The 18,940-nt window shown below is 41.3% G+C and overlaps 1 protein-coding gene across 2 annotated transcripts in view; it reads left to right on the forward strand.

The window, feature by feature from the left end:
- The window catches only part of MSRA (methionine sulfoxide reductase A), a 455,527-nt gene that overhangs the window by 284,024 nt on the left and 152,563 nt on the right, over positions 1 to 18,940 (forward strand). The gene's annotated exons all lie outside the window — the stretch shown is intronic.

An 18,940-nucleotide genomic window follows, 5' to 3' on the forward strand; every position in this document is an offset into this window, starting at 1 on the left:
ATTCTGGTTCAGACATCTTGCTTGTATCTGTGTTGGTTAAATCCCTGGCTGTCGTTTCTTCGTGCTCTTTTTTGGGGGGTGAATTCCTTCATTTTGTCATTTTGAAAGGAGAAAAGGAATTAATGAGGTAGAAAAATTGAAATTAAAAAAAATTAAAATAAAAAATAATAAAATTAAAAATTAAACACACACACAAAATCAAATAGATGGTGCTAGATCCTAGGTGTGTTTTGGTGTAGGTGTTGAAAGTGGTTTGACAGATTAGAGGAAAAAAAGGTGGGGGGAGGAAAAAAAAGAAATCGTCTGAGAATTTGAAAAAAATGAATACACTGAAGTAGACTAAAATGAGATGATGGGGGTAAAATAGAATTTGAAAAAATATTCACAAAAGCAAAGAATATAGTAGAAAAAATTAAGGAAAAATAGTTTTAATAAAAATTAAAAATAAATATGAATTTTTTCTTTTACTGTATTTAAGAAAAAAGAAAAGAAACAAAAAAGAAAAAAGAGAAAAAAGAAAAAAAGGAATCGTTTGAAAATTTGAAAAAGTGAATACACTGTAGTAGACTAAAATAAAATGATGGAAGTAAAATAGAATTTTAAAAAAATTTACATCAAAGCAAAAAATATAGCAATAAAAATTAAATAAAAATATTTTAATAGAAATTGAAAGTACAAATGAGGTTTTTCTCTTTCTGCATTCAAGAAAGAGAAAAATGAAAAAGAGTAAAAAAATAAAAAAAGGAAATTGTTTGAAAATTTGAAAAGGTGAATACACTGAAGTAGACTAAAACAAAATGATGGAAGTATAATAGAATTCGAAAAAATTGACACAAAAGTAAAAAATATAGTTATAAAAAATAAAGAAAAATATTTTTAATAAAAATTGAAAATAAAAATGATTTTTTTCTTTCTGTATTCAAGAAAAAGAAAAGAATTGGAAAAGAGAAGAAGAAAAAAAAAGAAAGAAAATTGAATAGATGAACCTGCTAGGAGATTGAAGTAGGACTGAAATTGCTTCGTTTACTCCTAGAATCAGTCTATGTAGCTCTTTATAGTCCATAAAGTAAGCCAGTGGTGAGACTTGTGTTCTTGAAGAGCGAAGTTGGCCCAGTTGGGCGGGGCTCAATGTAACAGCTCTGCTCTCCACTAGATGGCGCTGCTAGCCTACTGGGGTGGATTGTGAGCTCGTAGGTGCGCATGCGTGGGAGTGGTGAAAATGGCACCACCCAGCTACCCAGTCTGTTCTCCCTGATCAGCAGTCATGCACCTGTCCTCTGTCTTCAGCTTTTGTCCACTCCCTGCTTCTTCACTGTCTGTGACCAAGCCCCAGGCAGTACCTCTCTCCTGAGTTTTGTCTTAGATGCGGCTGTTTTCCCCGACCCCTTACTTCTGACGCACTGTGGCTTTGACCTGTTCTGCCCCTCTGGGGGAGGGTCTCCCCGAGAAATGGCCAAATGTCAGCTGCACCCAGGAACGCTTGCGGGACCCTGCTGCTGCTGGTGCCCTGAGGCTGCGGCCAGGTGCCAGCCCGCCCCAGGAAAAGCTCACGAGATAGTGTAGCAGCAGCATTTCAGGGATTATGGAAAATCACAACACATGTCTGTCACCAGGCTTCACCCTTAACGACCTTGTTCCAGCACCAGCAAATGTGGCCATTTTCTGGGGTGTTCTGGGACTAGGTGGCTTCAACAGTCTCTACCAAATGTCCTTCCAACAGTGGAACCACTTTTCCTCGTGTGGCCCAAGAACCTCCTGGACCTCACTCTGTTCCTGGGGATTCTCCCTTCCCACCAGAGCGCTGCCAGGTATCGAGCTGCGGAGTTGCAGCCTTTGAGCTCCCTTTGTTTACAGTCTTAATGGAATTTAAACCCTCTCCTTTCTCCTCTCTCCCTTTTTAGTTTAGTCCCTGCGGTTGTTTCCAATTTTCCACTTTTTCTCCAGCTCCTTTTGGGGAGGGTTGCTTTTCCCATATTCTCCCCCCCTCCCCAGTCTCCGTCCTGTCTCCACTGCAAAAGCAGTGCCCTACTGTCCGTGGCTTCTCGCTCCCCAAATTCACCTCTCCGCGCCACATGTACCTGCTGAATTCTGTGGTTCAGGTTGTGCAGATTGTTGTGTTAATCCTCCAATCAGTGTTCTAGGTGTGCAGGATGGTTTAGTGTTGGTCTGGCTGTATTACATGGATGCGAGACACACAGAAAACTTCCATGCTGTTCCGCCATCTTGTCTCCTCCTCCCCAACTTAACCATTTTGAAGCGTACAGTTTTGTAGTATTAAGTTCATTCACATTGCTGTGCAACCATCACCACCATCCATCTCCAGGACTCTTCATCTTGCAAAACTGAAACTCTGTCCCCATTAAGCATAACGCCCCATTTTTCCCTTCCCCCAGCCCCTGGCAACCACTCTTCCCAATCTTATGTAGTAGTCTTTCCCACATTTAATTTTATAGTGTTTTTTTTTTTTGAAGAGACCCAGTGTGGGGCTGAAACGTACAACTCTGATATTGAGAGTGGCATGCTCTACTGACTGAGCTGGACAGGTGTCCCTTAATTTCATTGTATTTTTGAATAATTTTCTTTTATTGCCTTTTTCTAAAGCCTTCAACTTAATTCTTAATAGAAGCAAAACTCTTTCTTCTGTATGTAATATTTAATTAAATTTGTAAGTACAACAAAGAGTAAATTGGTCTAAACAGGTTTGGGAACAAACATAACCAACTTGGTAAGGCCTCCTTCAATTGATGGGAGCAGAAGGGTGCAGGTGTACCAGAGAGAGTCACACGTATTCTCGTGCTGTGGTCTTTGGCCACCATGTTTGCCAGAAGGAATGATGTGGATCAGTTAATTGGAGACTTTGTGTCAATTCTGCGGTTTACTTTCTCTGCTGTATAGTGCTTGTCATTTTCATCATCTGAAATACCTACATACCCAGCTCTGTATGTCTAAATTGTACCCACTTTTCAATGTCTAGTTCAGATGCACCTCCTATATGAAAACTTCCCTGTTCTTTCCTTTCAAACTTCTTTTTTTTAATGTTTATTCTTGAGAGAGAGAGAGCAAGAGAGAGACAGAGCATGCGTGGGGGATGGGGAAGAGAGAGAGACACACACACAGAATCTGAAGCAGGCTCCAGGCTCTGAGCTGTCAGCACAGAGCCAAGTGTGGGGCTTGAACTCACGAACCCTTGAGATCATGACTTGAGCCAAAGTCGGACACTTAACTGACTCAGCCGCCCAGGTGCCCCAAACTTACATCAGGGGCACCTAGGTGGTTTAATCTGTTAAGTGGCCGACTCTTTTAATTTTTATTTCGTTTCTTTTCTTTTTTTTTTTTTTTACTTTGAGAGAGAGAGAGTTCAGTCAGGGGAGGGGCAGAGAGAAAGGGAGGGAGAATCCCAAGTAGGCTCCACAGTGCCAGCACGAAGCCCGACACCAGGCTTGAACTCATGAACCGTGAGATCATGACTTAAGCCGAAACCAAGCATCAGACACTTAACCAACTGAGCCACCCGGGCACCCCTTTCCTTTCAAACTTCAAAGGCACTGACCTGTACCTCTACAATGACATCTAACACTTTCTACCTTGCATTGTTAGTATTTCTGTGAGTTCCCCAAGAGCAGGCTCTGTGTCACATTTCTTTGGATTTCTCATATCATTGGCTTAGTGCTGTGCATGTAGTCATATCTCAGGCTCACATTTATTAAATTACTGCCTTGCCAGGATGGGACAGAGAGAATGAGAAGGGGTAACTAACTATTGGAGCACTTTTAGTTAACAAAACCTGTGTGGGTGTGTGTAATACAGTGTATTTTTTGACACTTTTATTGTAACTGTTTTGTAGATGAGGAACCTGAGACTCAGAGAAGTTAAATAATTCCACCAAATCAAATATTCTGACTGCACTGTCAATGCCCTTGGCATAGTGTCTCAGCACTTCGTTGTTGAAACCATTTGGTTTTGTTTAGGGTAGTTCTCTGGGTTCATAAATTAATTACTAACTGTCATCAAAGAACTGCTAGTCAAGACTAAAAGATTCCCAGTATCAATCAAATTCCAGCTGAATTGGATCTGTAGGCAGTCATAGGCAACAATCATTTGGTGGTTACCCTTAGGATCAGTGTTTATGGGCAAAGAGCAAAAGGCTATGGAATCAATAACTGGGTTGGAGCCTTGGCTCTGACCTACGTTCTGGGGCACCTGGGTAGCTCAGTTGGTTAAGCTTCTGACTTTTGATTTTAGCTCAAGTCATGATCTCATGGTTCATGAGTTACAGCCCCATGTCAGCCTCTGTGCTGATAGCACAGAGCCTGCTTGAGATTCTTTCTCTCCCTCTTTCTCTGTCCTTCCCCTGTTCACACTCTATCTCTCTCAAAATAAATAAATAAACTGTAAAAAGCAAACAAACAAAAAAACCCTACTAAGTTCTGCTACCTACTGAGTGACTTTAATTCAAATAATGTGACCTCCTTGAGTCTTGGTTTTCTCATCTATAAAATGGATGTGATAATACATGGAGTTACCATGAAGATTTAGTTAATGCATATGAAAATATTTTGTGCTCTATGAGGGTATTACACAAATCCAAAGTATTGTTGTCATTAATCTATACTTACTGAGTACCATTGATCTCAAGGTACAAAAAGTCCAGTGCAGAGTTTGGGTTAATATGGAACAAAGTACCTTCAATCCAAAATCAGGACTCTGGTGTTAGTTACTGTAGGACCCCTATGGGGATATATACCCATCTAATATGGTGTGGCTAGTATTAGTATCCTGTCCTGATGGATTTTTTTGCTCAGGGACTTGTTTCCCTTCACAGGCTAAAATAACTATAAGCAAAGGCATGTAGTCTAAGGAAATGCTCCCCATTTGTGTTTTGGATTGCTGGGATATCCAACAAGTATGAGGTTGCCAAGAATGAGGGAGGCCTAGGGGTCAAGTTTGGCTATGGTAGAGCTTAGTATTAAGAGCACTGGAGTGATCCTCTCCACTGAGAAATCTTCCCTGAATCTTCAAGGCTGACCTTGGTACTCCTCCTGTGTGCTCCCATAGAACTCTGAGCACACCCCTCTCCAAACAGCAGTTGCTTTATCCTGTACATTTCCATTTACACATTTCTCTTCCCTCTTGGACTGTGTGCTCCTGTAGGCTGGCAACTGTCTTATTCATTGTTGTCTTAGTTGCACCCAAAAGAGTGCTCAGAGTTCAGGCTAGCTGTGCAGTAAGTACTTGTTGAATGAATCCCTCCTCTGGTAGTCGTGTTCTATTACAAGCCCCATCCAGAAGTGAAAGTGAGGTGGGAGTTATGGTAAATTGCTTCACCATTTTGATTGTACTGTTGTATTAATTAAATTAATTAGATCAGTGTTTCTCAATCTTTTAAAAATTATAGGCACCCTTTGGCCCCATTTTAGCCATTTCTTTTTTAATTTTCTCCCCCTCTTCCCCATTAAAATTTAATCTCACAGATATACTATATGTTAGTTTATATACTGTGGCCCTTTGAAAGGCCACAACATTTTGATATGTAGATGGTTTTGTCCCTTAAGAGACAATTTTTTTTCCCCTAGGAGTGATATCACCCCATTAAGAATGTCTGAATTAGATTCTATGTGACTAAATGTGTAGAATCAGCTGGTTTGGTATTGTGCAGATATTTTCTATTTGATATTTATATAGTTATAACATTAAGATTAAGCCTTGGTTGCTCATATTATTGATACGCTTTCAAGATAAGGCTGTGGGATTGATTTTTTTTGTACAACGTAACTGGTGCCTTTGGTGCTATTTAAATAAGGAGACAAAGCCAAGACTTTTCCCAGACCACCAACAGTATTTCCGTGTGGGGCTATTATGCATAAATCTGAAGGCTTGGTTCACAATTCCACTCTTCTCAAAAATATTTAAACTAAACAAAAAGTTATATTTATTGCTAATGAATGTAGACATCTAAATAAGTCAGAGCCATGCTGCTTGGACGATCCTGCCAGATTGTTCCTGGGCGGGTTATTTATAAATAATGTACCATTCAAGTTGGGAGAATATGCTACTACCACATGAACTTCAAAAGCAACTGTCATGTGGTTTATGTTCAAAATGAATAGGCAATTATTATCTTTGTATGACTTAAAGCAACTCTTCTGGAAATTCCATGTAAGCAGCCACAGTATTAGCAATGACAAGCTTCAACTGGGTTGCCTTTTCTCCTCTGTGTTATTATAAATAGAGAATAGTTTTTGAAGACTATAAAAAAAAGTCTGACTTGGTTTTAAAGACCTTTCAGTTCATGATTTCAGGGGTTCTCTAGCTGTCTTTTCACTTGGATTCAGAGCACATGCACTTTTAGGAAAGCATGCCCTTGGCAGCCTATGCAGAGAAACCCATCTTTGCTTGGAAAGCAGTCCATGTTGTTCTGTTTATATTAACCTAGATCCTAATGGTTTGGAAGTTGTTGACTTTTATAGTGAAGTTCCATCATGATATGTTCATCATTAGTAGTATGTGGCTATGGAAGCACTAATTGTGATATAGATTTGATTACTACCAGTAAGTCCCCAGAGTGCTTTCCCTTTATCTCTGTTATTGAATGCTCTCAACCATACTCAAAGATTGATAGGGACAGGTCTTAGTATTCCCATTTTACAGATGAGGAACTTGTGAGGAAGGGGAGTTAAACAGCTTATCTGGCAGATTATATATGCTCCACATTAAGTTGACTCCAAAGGCAGTGCTCATTTAATTGAACCACGATGTCCTATGCTTTCAGCTTTTTCAAGGGTCATTATGGACGAGTGACTGGATGTCAAAGGCATAATTTGGACCAGTGAGTAGAAGGAAGTAGACTTGACTCAGTAAAGGCAGAACTTTCCAGCAATTAGAACAGTCCAACAATGGCATGGATACTTTGGTGAAGTAGTGTGTGTCCTGTGACTTGAAATGGTCATCTGAATGTTGCAATGGGGTAAAACACAACGTGGCATTTGGCTAGATGATCTTTTTCAAGTCCCTTATAATCCTGTACATTATTTTTAAAAATCTTATGTCTTATTTCCTCTCCCTTGGTATAGCTTCATATATCAAACACCTAATTTCATAGTTCTCTTTCCCAACTGCACATCAGAAGCACCTGTCAAGCTTTGTGAAGATGCACATGCCTAGGCCTGACCCCACGCCCCCTGTGTCAGAATTCCAGTGTGGGGTAGAGTGGGAGGTATGAGAATATTCTTTAAAAAGTTTGATTAGAAGGCATAGGCATAGGGTCGTGAACCACTCTTCCGGTGTAACCCACTGATAACAAGGTACAGACGGGCCCCATTTTGGACTTGGTGTCATTTGACAGCATCCAGAAGGCATAGTTTCTAAGCATACAATATCCTTTTAAGTGTTAATCAGACCCTTAATAAAAGTGTGTTTGTTCCCTTGGCTGCGAGAGTACCATGATCCCTTGTTGGCAGGTTAGTTTTACCAATATCTCATAATGTTTGTCCCCCTCATAGTAAGTTGGGAGTAGGTGCTGGTCCAGGAAATGGACATTTGATCAACCCACCTACAAGAGCCTTTCATATACTTCTTGTTCTGGAAAAAACACCTCAAAGGGTGTGAAGGTCAGCCTCTATAATCAGCATGTTGGATACAGAAACTAGTCAGCTGCTCACTCCTAGACTGCTTACCCACTAGTTAACTTCATAGCAGTGAGAAACCTCCAGCGCCACAAAGAAATGAATGGTTGTAGTTTATTGCTTTCTTGAGGAATTTTCTTAGCAAGTACTCAACTATGTTTATAGCATTCCTCTGAGAGAATAATCTCTGAAGAATGTGCCTGTATTACATACACACCAGAGGATTATAAATTCCCCACTATGTCTCCCCATGGTGGACCGGAAAAAAAAATCACAGTTGTTCCAACAGGATTTTTTTCTACTTTTCAATCAATAGGATGCTTTTGAAAGCTTATATTTCTCTTTGGATACTTTAAGTGACTGAAGAGACAAAAGAAAAAAAGCAAAGATAAAATGACAGTATAGACACTCCTCAAATCCTATAATGAACTCCACAGGGCACCCAATTTTGATGTATTAGGATTTTTTTTATAATGAGTACATTGTTGGAAATCACATTTTCTATCTGCAGGAGCTGGAGATGAAACTGAGCTGACATCTTACCTCTTTGTAGTTAATTAGCAAGAGGGAAGGAGTGTTTTGAATCTTGTATGGGAAGAGGGAGGTATTAGTCATCCAGTACTCCCCCTTTCCCTTCAAACACCTGGATCTTTTTGTGTGCTCTTTGATTTGGTTTAACAGTTTGGATGGGTCTTGTTGGCTGGGAAGGATGAGGGGAGTTGGAAAATGGTTATTATTTAATGAAAAAATAACTATAGCTGACTTCTCCCTGCCATCTTCCCTGTAGGATAAATAAAATAGGTCAGGTCATTTTCTTTAAAGAGGAGTTCCTTACCTGGACCCAGACTGTGGGCAAAATCCAGGCTGCCAGAGTTTTTGTTGTTGCCTTATTAACACTTGTCATCATTGAATCCCCAGTACTTAGTGAAGTGCCTGGAACTGAGTAGGCATTCAAATATTTATGAGTTTAGTGAGTAAATAAAACATTATGCTGACCCATACGTTGAGGTAGTTAAGTTGTGTTAGTTGTATCTAATACCTTTCTCTGGGTAGGTATGGCGAGTTTTACATAGAATTCAGCAGTTTGGGACAGAGAGGAAGAGCAGAGCATTTATATATAATTCCATTTAGGAGACTGGTCCTTGGGCAGGTGAGCAGTGCTGGGGCCAGTGTGGACACTCATCCAGATGAAGGCTCGATAAGTGGCAGAAAAAAATCAGCACAAAGGATCCTCCAATCTGTGTGTATTTATTAATATCAGATCATGTGCCCAGTCCTGGGGGATGATAGAAAAGAGCCAGTGTCATGGTTCCTTTTCCCAGGAGAACTCTGTATACATGAAACACTGAGCAAGCGCTCAAAAACAGTCAGGACTCAAGTGTTACAAGGTGAGGGACTGATTCCAAGTGGAAGAAGGAGGCTGGATCGGTGGTGTTTGGAAGACAAAAACCATTTTCTGAGTACCCTCTATGAGAATCGCTAGATCCTACCTGCTACACACATCTCTTTTCATCACAGGGATTTGGCGAGAGACCTCAGGGGACCTGACTCAGTCAGCAAGCCTGGATCTGAGCAAAGCAGATCCCATTGGAGCCCACTGACCGTGCTTTTTCCCCTATATCGTGCTTCTTGTCCAGGTCCTATACGCAGGGAGGGCTTCCTGGAAGAAGCAGCACCTACGGGGACCTTGAGAGTAGTGGAGGGCTTTGATTTCAGGTGGCTGGAGGGTGTGTACTGCAGGCTGGGGGACTACAGCAGCAAGGGGTGGGGATAGGGATATGGACTGTCTGGATCAGGGAGAGTGTGTGGGGAAATGAGATTGGAGACATGGAGAGGCCTGGTGGCCAAGAAGGGCTCCTGTAGGCCCCTGGGCAGAGGGCAGTTGTGGGAGAAGTGGCTGGGAGTGGAGCCCATTGACAGTGGTCAGATTCTCGGTTGTCTCAATTGCTTACAAGCTCTGAGACTTCAAGCAAGTTATTCAATCTCTTTAAGCCTTGGCTTTCTTGTCAATAAAATGGACACAATAGCATTAATCTTACTAATTGCCCTGGGAAGGTGGCTGTGATACTAAAATGAATTTGTGGAGCCAGAAGCACTTTGAAAATATAAAGTGCTGTGTCCAAATGCAGGGGGGTTTGTGGTTATGTTGGGTTGAGCAGGGGAGCTTGGAGGGTGAGCCAGCTAAGAGGTTTTTCCAGTTACAGCTCATGATAGCAGGTCTGTGGCGTTGCAGCAGAAAAGAGCTCCCTGTCTCTTTGCCTGTCCTTTTTGAAATCTTGTTTTTGTTTATGACCATGGCCGTGGCCTGGATGCACCCCCCCCCTCTTCCATGAAGCACCTCTGACTTCTTCTGTCCACAATGGCCATTTCCTTTCTCTTGTACCTGACGTCTTGATAAGGATGTTGCCCGTTCACAAACCCACCTTACTCACGCTGCCCTCTAGTCTGTGAGCCGTGTCATGGTGGGCTCAAGTCCAGTCTCTGCCACTTAATCTTTGACTTTGGGTTCTTTTACCTCTTTGCATCTTAGTTTCCTCCTTGAAAAAGTGGGAATAATAATATTACTTATCTCAGGGTTTTTGTGAGTGTTAACTTCATCAATTTGTATCAAGAGTTTAGAGCAATGCATGGAGTTTAATAAATGCTACATTTATTAAAGGTATTTTGCTATTCATGTTTTCCTATCACCCACCTCCTCCTCATTCATTCCACAGATCTTTTTTTTTTTTTTTAAATTTTTTTTTTCAACGTTTATTTATTTTTGGGACAGAGAGAGACAGAGCATGAACGGGGGAAGGGCAGAGAGAGAGGGAGACACAGAATCGGAAACAGGCTCCAGGCTCCGAGCCATCAGCCCAGAGCCCGACGCGGGGCTCGAACTCACGGACCGCGAGATCGTGACCTGGCTGAAGTCGGACGCTTAACCGACTGCGCCACCCAGGCGCCCCATTCCACAGATCTTTGTAAAGAGTGTTAAATTAATTAAACAAGGAGGCCATTAGACTGAGGTGGGTCTATTAGTGTGGCACCAACATAAGCAAATCACAGTCTAGGCCTATAAATACCTCAAGGTTATGAAACCAAAATGCTAAGGACAGCCAATCACAAACAGCTAACTAACAGCTTTAGCCAGTCAAATAATTTCCTTTATTTGCTTCCACAATTTCTCTATATGTTTCTCCCCAGCTCCTGTCTTTGGAGTGCTCCTAGCCCCTTCCTGTTTGTCACTGCCCTATTTTGCATAGATGTTTGCTCAGATAAACACTTAGGATGTTCAGTATCCTTCAGTTTATTTTTTTAATGTTTATTTTTATTTATTTATTTTTTATATTTTAGAGAGAGAGAGAAAGTGATAGGGGAGAAGGGCAGAGGGAGAGAGAAAGAGAAAGAGAGAGAGAGAGAGAGAATATCCCATGTAGGCTCCATGTTCAACACAGAACCCAACGCAGGGCTTGATCTAACAACCACGAGATCATGACCTGAGCTAAAATCAAGGGTTGGACGCTTAACCCACTGAGCCACCCAGGCGCCTCCAGTGTATTCTTTTAACAGGGGTTAATATCCTTCCTCCTTTCCTCTGTGCTCCTCTCCTTCCCTCCTTCCCTCCTCACCCATTCCCGTCCAGCCTGCCTGCCTGCCTGCCTTCCTTAAGGACTGTGGGACTCCCATGCACCTCCTGATAACTAAGACAGTGAGCACTGAGATCCAGGAGAGGGAGTTTGACAGCTGGCTGCTTAAGGGGTGCACTGGGCTCAGGATGAGTGGTTTTTACACTTTTACACTTAATAGTAACTCTGTTAAGAATCACCTGGGGAATCTTGTAAAAATACAGATTCCTGAACCTTCCCCCCCAAATTGTGAAATAACAGTGGCAATAGTGAAAATAACTATACTAACCATACTGTTATGAATAAAGCTAATATTGGGTGGGCCAGACTATTCTTAGTGCTTCCTGTGGATTATCAAACTAATCCTCACAGTAGTCCCTGAGGTGAGTATTACGAATATCCTCATTTCACAGATAAGGAAACGAAAGCTTAGAGAAGAAAGAGCTTGGTCAAGGTCACACCACTGCCAGGTGGCCACGAGGCAAGCCAAGGAAGCACAGTGCTGAATGCTACCTTGGGCTGAGTGGTGCCCAGCAGGCTGGGTCTAGACAGGCACCCTGTCGACTGTGATGTGTGGCTCATGGCTGGATCACAACATGGGGAGAGGAGCGAGCAGGTCTGGAGGTCTTTCATTGCCTTGCAGATACAGCAGAAGCCCTGCTCGCTGCAAGGGGTACCCATGTGGCTATACTGTCTGCTGGGGGACAAGGTGGGCGACCGTTCCCCGACCCTCCCCACAGCAGCAGCAAAGGGCCCCAGGAACCTTGATACTAGGAGCGGAAACCATGGGCACAGGTCTTATCTGTAGCCTGCTTTCCTTGTCTCCTTTCCATCTCTCTTTGCTTTCCTCCTCTCTGCCCTTGCCACGCCCCCTTCCAGAGGGCAGGGGCTCTGCCCTCCCAGGCTTTTCCTCCCACCCTGGGACCTAGGAATCCACACAAACCATGCAGGTCTGGGCTGCTCAGCTTGCCTTTGGAGCCCCTTTTGCTCAGGCCAGACGCCACACCCAGGAGCCCCTCACAGGCTCAAGCTGCCCTTGGCACGGATGGTCATGCTCATTCGCCTTATGGAAATCTCCTCTGCATCAGATTTGCCCGTGCTATGGGGAAGGAGCCACCATTTCTACTGAGAATTTGGAATAGAACTCAATTCACTTGCTTAGCTCACTTGCTTATCATGCCAGCGGTGTGATTCTGACCACTTGTGACTGCCGCCTGCTGGCCTGCAGCCATTTGGCTTTGACTTGAGAGAGGTGGCCTCACATATTCTGCCCTGGGGACAGTGGGAGGGCCTTCAGCTCTTCTCAGTCCAGGTGGCTCTTCACCATCTCCTGAATATCATGGACTCTGATGGACATAGGTTCTTGTCCAAAAGAAGTTGTTGACAGGTGTGATGGCATAGTAGGAAACAGTGTCTCCAGGGAGGCAAGATTCCAAACTGCTTCCAGAGGCTTCTTTTTACCTGAATTAAGAACTCTCTCATTAAACCCATGTCTTTTAGTTCTGATTCTAAGGTGAGGAATCACACTTGATTCATTATAGTTCATCAGAAGAATGGGAATCTGGGTCTTTGCCTGGTGTGGATGAAGGCCTGACTACAGCTCCCATCGGGGCTGGAATGTGTCGGCTGGGACCTCACCTGAGCCCCTGATTGAGTAGATGTAGACACTTAGCTGTTATTTCTAGAATAGATGCATGAATGAAATCACAATTAGACACTTACAGAGATAAAATTTAGTTTGATGAACTAGAAGCTTCCTTGTATCATATGTTTTCTCCTGTGATTTAGTCCTTATGGGGAAGGCATCCCTTTTAAGAAAACTCAAAAGGGAAATAACAATAGAAATCTTATTTATGTATAGAGAGCTTTACTCTTCCCCAGTACTTTCCCACATATGACCTCATTTAATCCTGATGAGTCTTCTGTCACAGAGGTTATTTTTATTTCTATCCAAAAAAGAAGACTTGGGATCACAGTCAAAAAAGTGTCAAACTACTTGTTAGACCTATGGTCTAAATTACTTCTTGTGACTTTAATTCTAGTCTTTTCCCCTTCTACCCCAGCTGAGTAGAGAATAATTATAATAATACAACTTTTGATAATAAGACATAGAGAATTAGAGAGACTTACATCCTATGTGGAGGCATGTTCTAATTCCACATTTAGCAGATGAGGAGACTGAAGGAAGTTTCCTCAAGTAGATGAAGCAACTCAATAGATAAAAGGGCCTTCAAAAATGCATGTGGTCCCCTTAGGGAAGGCATGGCTCATATGCCATGGAGCTCTGATTTGAACCACCCTTTTCTTCTGTCCCTGGCTATGCCAAGGTCAGGCAGTTGCCACATGGCTGACCCAGAATGGTAGCCCAGGCAGTGTGTGGCTCCTGAGTGGGGGCTCCCCACGAGCACACAGCACTGCCCTCTGCTACGCTCCCCCTGCCCTTGCATCTCACCAGCTTCCGGGCTGTCTCCTGTTTTTATCTACTGGGCAGACCACCTTCTTGCTCTCTCCTCCCTTTTTACTAGCCTGAGTATAGCAAAACAAATCACACTAACCTGGAAGAGTTGAAGATAATGTTTTCCCCATGGGATGGAAAGCCATGACATAGAACTTTGAAGACAGGCTAATTATCTTGGGATTCTCCTTTAAAACACCTGGTTCACTTGGCTTCCACAGAGGTCTAGGTGACTGCAGAGTGCCTGATTTTTCAGCACCACTCCCCCCACCCCAAACATTCCTTTAGGTTTCTTCTGGGATCTTTTGTCTTATAAGGAATGACTGCCCATAACCTACTTCTCTGCATTCATTACTTTTCTTTGGGCTCATGGGGTAATGAAACACTGGGAAATGCTCAGAGAAGACATTAGTCCTTTTCATTTCAAGACATTTTTGAACAACAATGTTAGAACCCCTCTGATGCTGCTATGAATTGTTAACAAGCATGTTTGCACATCACATCTATCATGGTATTTGCACGATGTTATATGAAGAAACAGCTCAAAGTATTTTAAGATACAGCCTTTTATCTCTGGAAGCACCAGAAAGTATTTGCAGATTGGTCCCGGGAATCAAATTAGCCTAGCACATTGGTGAGTTCCTGGAGGCGTGGGCATTTCTGTAAGTGGTTCCTAGCCCCTTAATCCTTTTGATCATTTGCACTGTGTATTTTTACACAGACTCTTGTACTTTGGAGAGATAAAATAAAGAAACTTAAAGGTGAGTTTGATGAGGGCTTCTCCCCACTGTTTGTCAATGCAGATGGATCTTGAATTTTAATGGTAGCAGTTTCTTTTAAACCACCAAGCTTCTTTAAACCTCTCCACAAATAATGTCCGTGCTTAGATTATGTCTGAAAGTGTTTATGGAAATCTTTCCTGACCCCATATTCCTACCACAAAAGAAGGGCCTAATCCTGTAAAATAGTCTTGACAGCCTGGATGTCAATTACTCCACAGCTGTGATTTCTCATATAGGGCCACTGCCTATATGACATTTGCAGCCACTTGCTGACTTCAGCGGTCTACAGTCAGGAGCCTGGCTTACGGGCATAGAATGAGCACCTCACTAGATCCTCCTGCTTATTGGCTGTGGGATGTTGTGTGAGAAAACTTGTGGAGAGGACTTAGTTGTCTTACCTTTAAATGGGGACTGCATCTCTCTTGTAAAATTGTTGTGAGACATATTTGTATGCCCATGTTTATAGCAGCGTTATTCTCAGTAGCCAAAAGGTGGAAGCAACCCAAATGTCCATTGACAGATGAATGGATAAGTCAAATGTGGCATATCCATATACTGGAATATTACTCATTCTAAGAATGAGGGAGGAAGTTCTGACACTTGCTGCAACATGGGTGAACCTTGAGGATTGTGCTAAATGAAAATTGCACTTTTCTGAAGTGTCTAGAGTGGTCAAATTCACAGAAACAGAAGTGGAATGGTTGCCAGGGGTTGTGGGTAGGAGAGAAACGAGGAATTAGTGTTCAGCGGATACAGTTTCAGGCTTGCAAGGTGAAAGAAGTTCTGGAGATGGATGGTAGTTGACAGTAGCACATCGGTGTGAATGTAGTTTATGCCACCAAACTGTGCACATGAAAGATGGTTAAGATGGTAAAGTTTGCTGTGTGTATTTTCCACAATAGGAAGAACTCGGGAAAAAACTTGTTATGAGCATTAAAGAAGGTCAAGTAGGTAAAGTGCCTACCGTTTTATCAGACTTCAGTGAAGGTAACACTTTTTACTAGGGTTAGGACATTGTATTGTAACGGTCACATGATACTTCACCATGAGGTTATACCATAATTGGTTTCTTTAAAAAAATTCTTTTAATGTTTATATATTTTTGAGAGAGACAGAGCATGATCAGGGAGAGGGACAGAGAGAGAGGGAGACACAGAATCTGAAGCAGGCTCCAGGCTCTGAGCTGTCAGCACAGAGCCTGATGTGGGGCTCGAACTTAGGAACCAGGAGATCATGACCTGAGCTGAAGTCAGACACTTAACTGACTGAGCCACCCAGGTGCCCCAATTGGTTTCTTTTTTTATTTGACTTTTGGATATCTTATAGTACTCCAGCATTGTAATGATGGAGTAAAAAAAAAATTTTTTTTTTGCATGTACGTATCTTTTCCATTATTTGGGGTTGTATCTCCGAGATAGATTTTCTGTATCACTTAGTGGAGGTGAGTTAATCTTTGTGGCTCTTGATACATATGCCTGTGGGAGTTGGTCATTTATACTGTCACCAGCCAAGTAAAGATGCCAGTTTCATAGTCTCCTCATCAGCGCTAGTTACGCTTTTAAGCAGTTTTATAAAATGTAATGCGAGATGGTATGTTCATGTTTCAATATGCCTTTATTTGCTTTTATCACTAAAAATGTTGAGCATTTTTCAATCTTGACTTACATTTATTTCTTCTTACACGCACTGCCTGTTTACATCTTTTACCTGTATTTCTAGTGTGGTTTTCTATGCTTTTGTTACCAAATATATTTATCATAATTGTTACACATTGTTGCTACTTTTAATATTTAGAGAGTTTAATTTTTATTTAATTAAATCATTCACTTAAACATTTCAAAATACAAAATAATAATAAGATTTTAAAGTAGGATCAAAAGTGGTATATAATAACATTATTATACTTAATGTATCTTCTTCCCATAATTCTCCCATAATTCTTTTCATATCTGTTTGTATAAAATCTGTCTTTTGCTTACTTACATGCCTATAGTATTTGAATTGAAATTATGTAAGATGACCAATTCATTTAAATATAAATACATTTTTATTTATTTATTCATTTATTTATTTATTTATTTTTAAGTGTTTATTTATTTTTGAGAGGGAGAGAGAGCACAAGCAAGGGTAGGGCAGAGAGAGACAGAAGATCTAAAGTGGGCTCTGCATTGACAGCAGTGAGCCTGATGTGGGGCTTGAACCCATGAACCATGAGATCCTAGCCTGAGCTGAAGTTGGATGCTTAACTGACTGAGCCACTGAGGTGCCCCTAAATATCTTTTTAAAAAATAATAAGAAAAATAAAAATATAACCCAATATAAAAAGGATATTGCCAAAATCAGAGCAAATAAATTAAAGTTATTAATAAACACGACCTTTTTCTTTACCTTACTAATAATTAAATTCATTGAAAATAAACTGATAGGGTACAATCGTCCAATTGGTAAGAGTTAAAAACATTATAATAGTGACTGAGACTGGCCTTGAAATATACTGCCAATACGGAGAGAAAATTGGGTCAACGTTACTGAAGCATTTAAGCACTAGATATCAAGAAACTTAAAAATGTTTGTAAACATTGGTTTAGAAATCCCACTTATGTAACTGTGGCTTGAGACAGTCTTGGAAATGTGGAAAGATATTTATGTTGATAGATAAAAATAGGATTCAGTCTAAACTCCAATGACAGGGAGTGACTGAATAATAGTACAACCATCTTTGGAGTGTTATGTAGTCATTATAACGGCCTTTTCTAAAAATTTTAGTGATATGGGGACAAACAATATGCTGGTATGTAAAAGAAAAGCATGATGACAACATTACAATAAAGCAAATTGTACATGGTGTGGTGGTGTGTGTGTGTATGAGCACATGTGCACTTGTGTGTATTTGGTACATATCCAGAAAGAATTGTGTAAAATGTTGATAGTACTTATTTTATGTGGTCAGATTACAACACATTATTTTTTTTTTCTTTTTTATACTTCTGCACATTTTCTAAGCTTCATATTATTTGCAAATTATTATTTCTACCATCAGAAATAAATTTAAATATTAAAAAAAGATTAAAGATAATGAATAGATTTTTATTTTCTTTTTCTGGATTCATGTTCACTTTGCTTTCTTTGCTTTGTTTATTGGACAGAATCCTGGACAAAACACCAGAAGGCTTTTAGGTTATGGTCCAGAAATTCACTAGCTCTATGTGAATTTGGGGCAAATCTAACTTCTGTGTGTCTCAGTTTTCCAATGGTAAAATGGTTGAGAATTAAGGTGAGATTAACAACCTATGGGCAAACACTTTGCAAACTAAGTTGCAAGTTCAAGGGATTCCTGGACCACTGTGTGGTCTGAGAATTTGTTAGGACTCAGAGAACTCACTGAGAACAGTTATCCTCAGAGTTACAGTTTATTATAGGGGAAGGGTATGGATCAAAATCAGCCAAAGGAGGAGATGCATAGGACAGGGTCTAGAAGGGTTCCAGTGCAAAGTTTCTGTGTTATCTTCCGTGCAGTCAGGATGTATTACCCTCCTGGCATCCATGTGTGACAGTATGCAAAAAGTATTGCCAACCAGGAAGCTCACCCATGCTTTGATGTCCAGAGTTGTTATTGGAGCTTTTTTACACAGGCATGATTGATTGATTGCTCACAAGGTTGAATTCTATCTCTGGATCAGCTGATGCTGTGTTACCCAAAGACCCTACTCTCGGTACAAGGTTGGTCTGTCTGGCATGACCAGCCCTGAACCTAACTAACACTGTTGGGTATGGCCAACCCTACCCTATGATTCAAAGTGGCCAGCTCCCACCCTAGGACTGTTGGTGTGGCCGGCGCCACTTTAAAGAAGGACATTCCTATCAGGTATGACATAAATTACCTTCCAGAGGCCAAGGCTAAGGCCAGATATCTCTTTGGGCAAAGCTAAATTCTTAACTATGCATAAGGTGACTGGAAAGAGATGGAAAACAAATTTAAATATAGAAATGATATGTATGGAGGCTTCTATCAGTTACTACATTCTAACACCGTAAAATAAGGCAGGGTATGAATTCTATAGATACAAGTGCAAATACCCACTTCCCTGATCTACAGAACCTTGGGGACCACCTCTGAGAATGTGCATGCTAACAGAGACACATTTGCTGCAGTGGTTGTTTACCACGAGACGAATTAGACTGAGAAAACACTTACCACCCCGCTGGGTATGTGAACCTGACCCTTGCCTCTGTGTTAACAGCACAGCAAATATGTCCCCCCATTAACGAATTTATCTGATGCAATATAAGCCTGCTTGTTACAGGTTTCTTGATCTGGCACCATCTCATTCTGTTAGTGCAGCAAAACTTACTGCATATAGCACAGTGTGGTGATGATAAAAATAAATTGGCTCATTCCCCTCACAGAGTTTCAAACCATGAGCACTATGTCAGATTGGATGCATAAGGTTTGATAAGAGTGAGATTAAAAAA

Source organism: Lynx canadensis, chromosome B1 (genome assembly GCF_007474595.2).
Source record: "Lynx canadensis isolate LIC74 chromosome B1, mLynCan4.pri.v2, whole genome shotgun sequence".
NCBI classification, from domain to species: Eukaryota; Metazoa; Chordata; class Mammalia; order Carnivora; family Felidae; genus Lynx; species Lynx canadensis.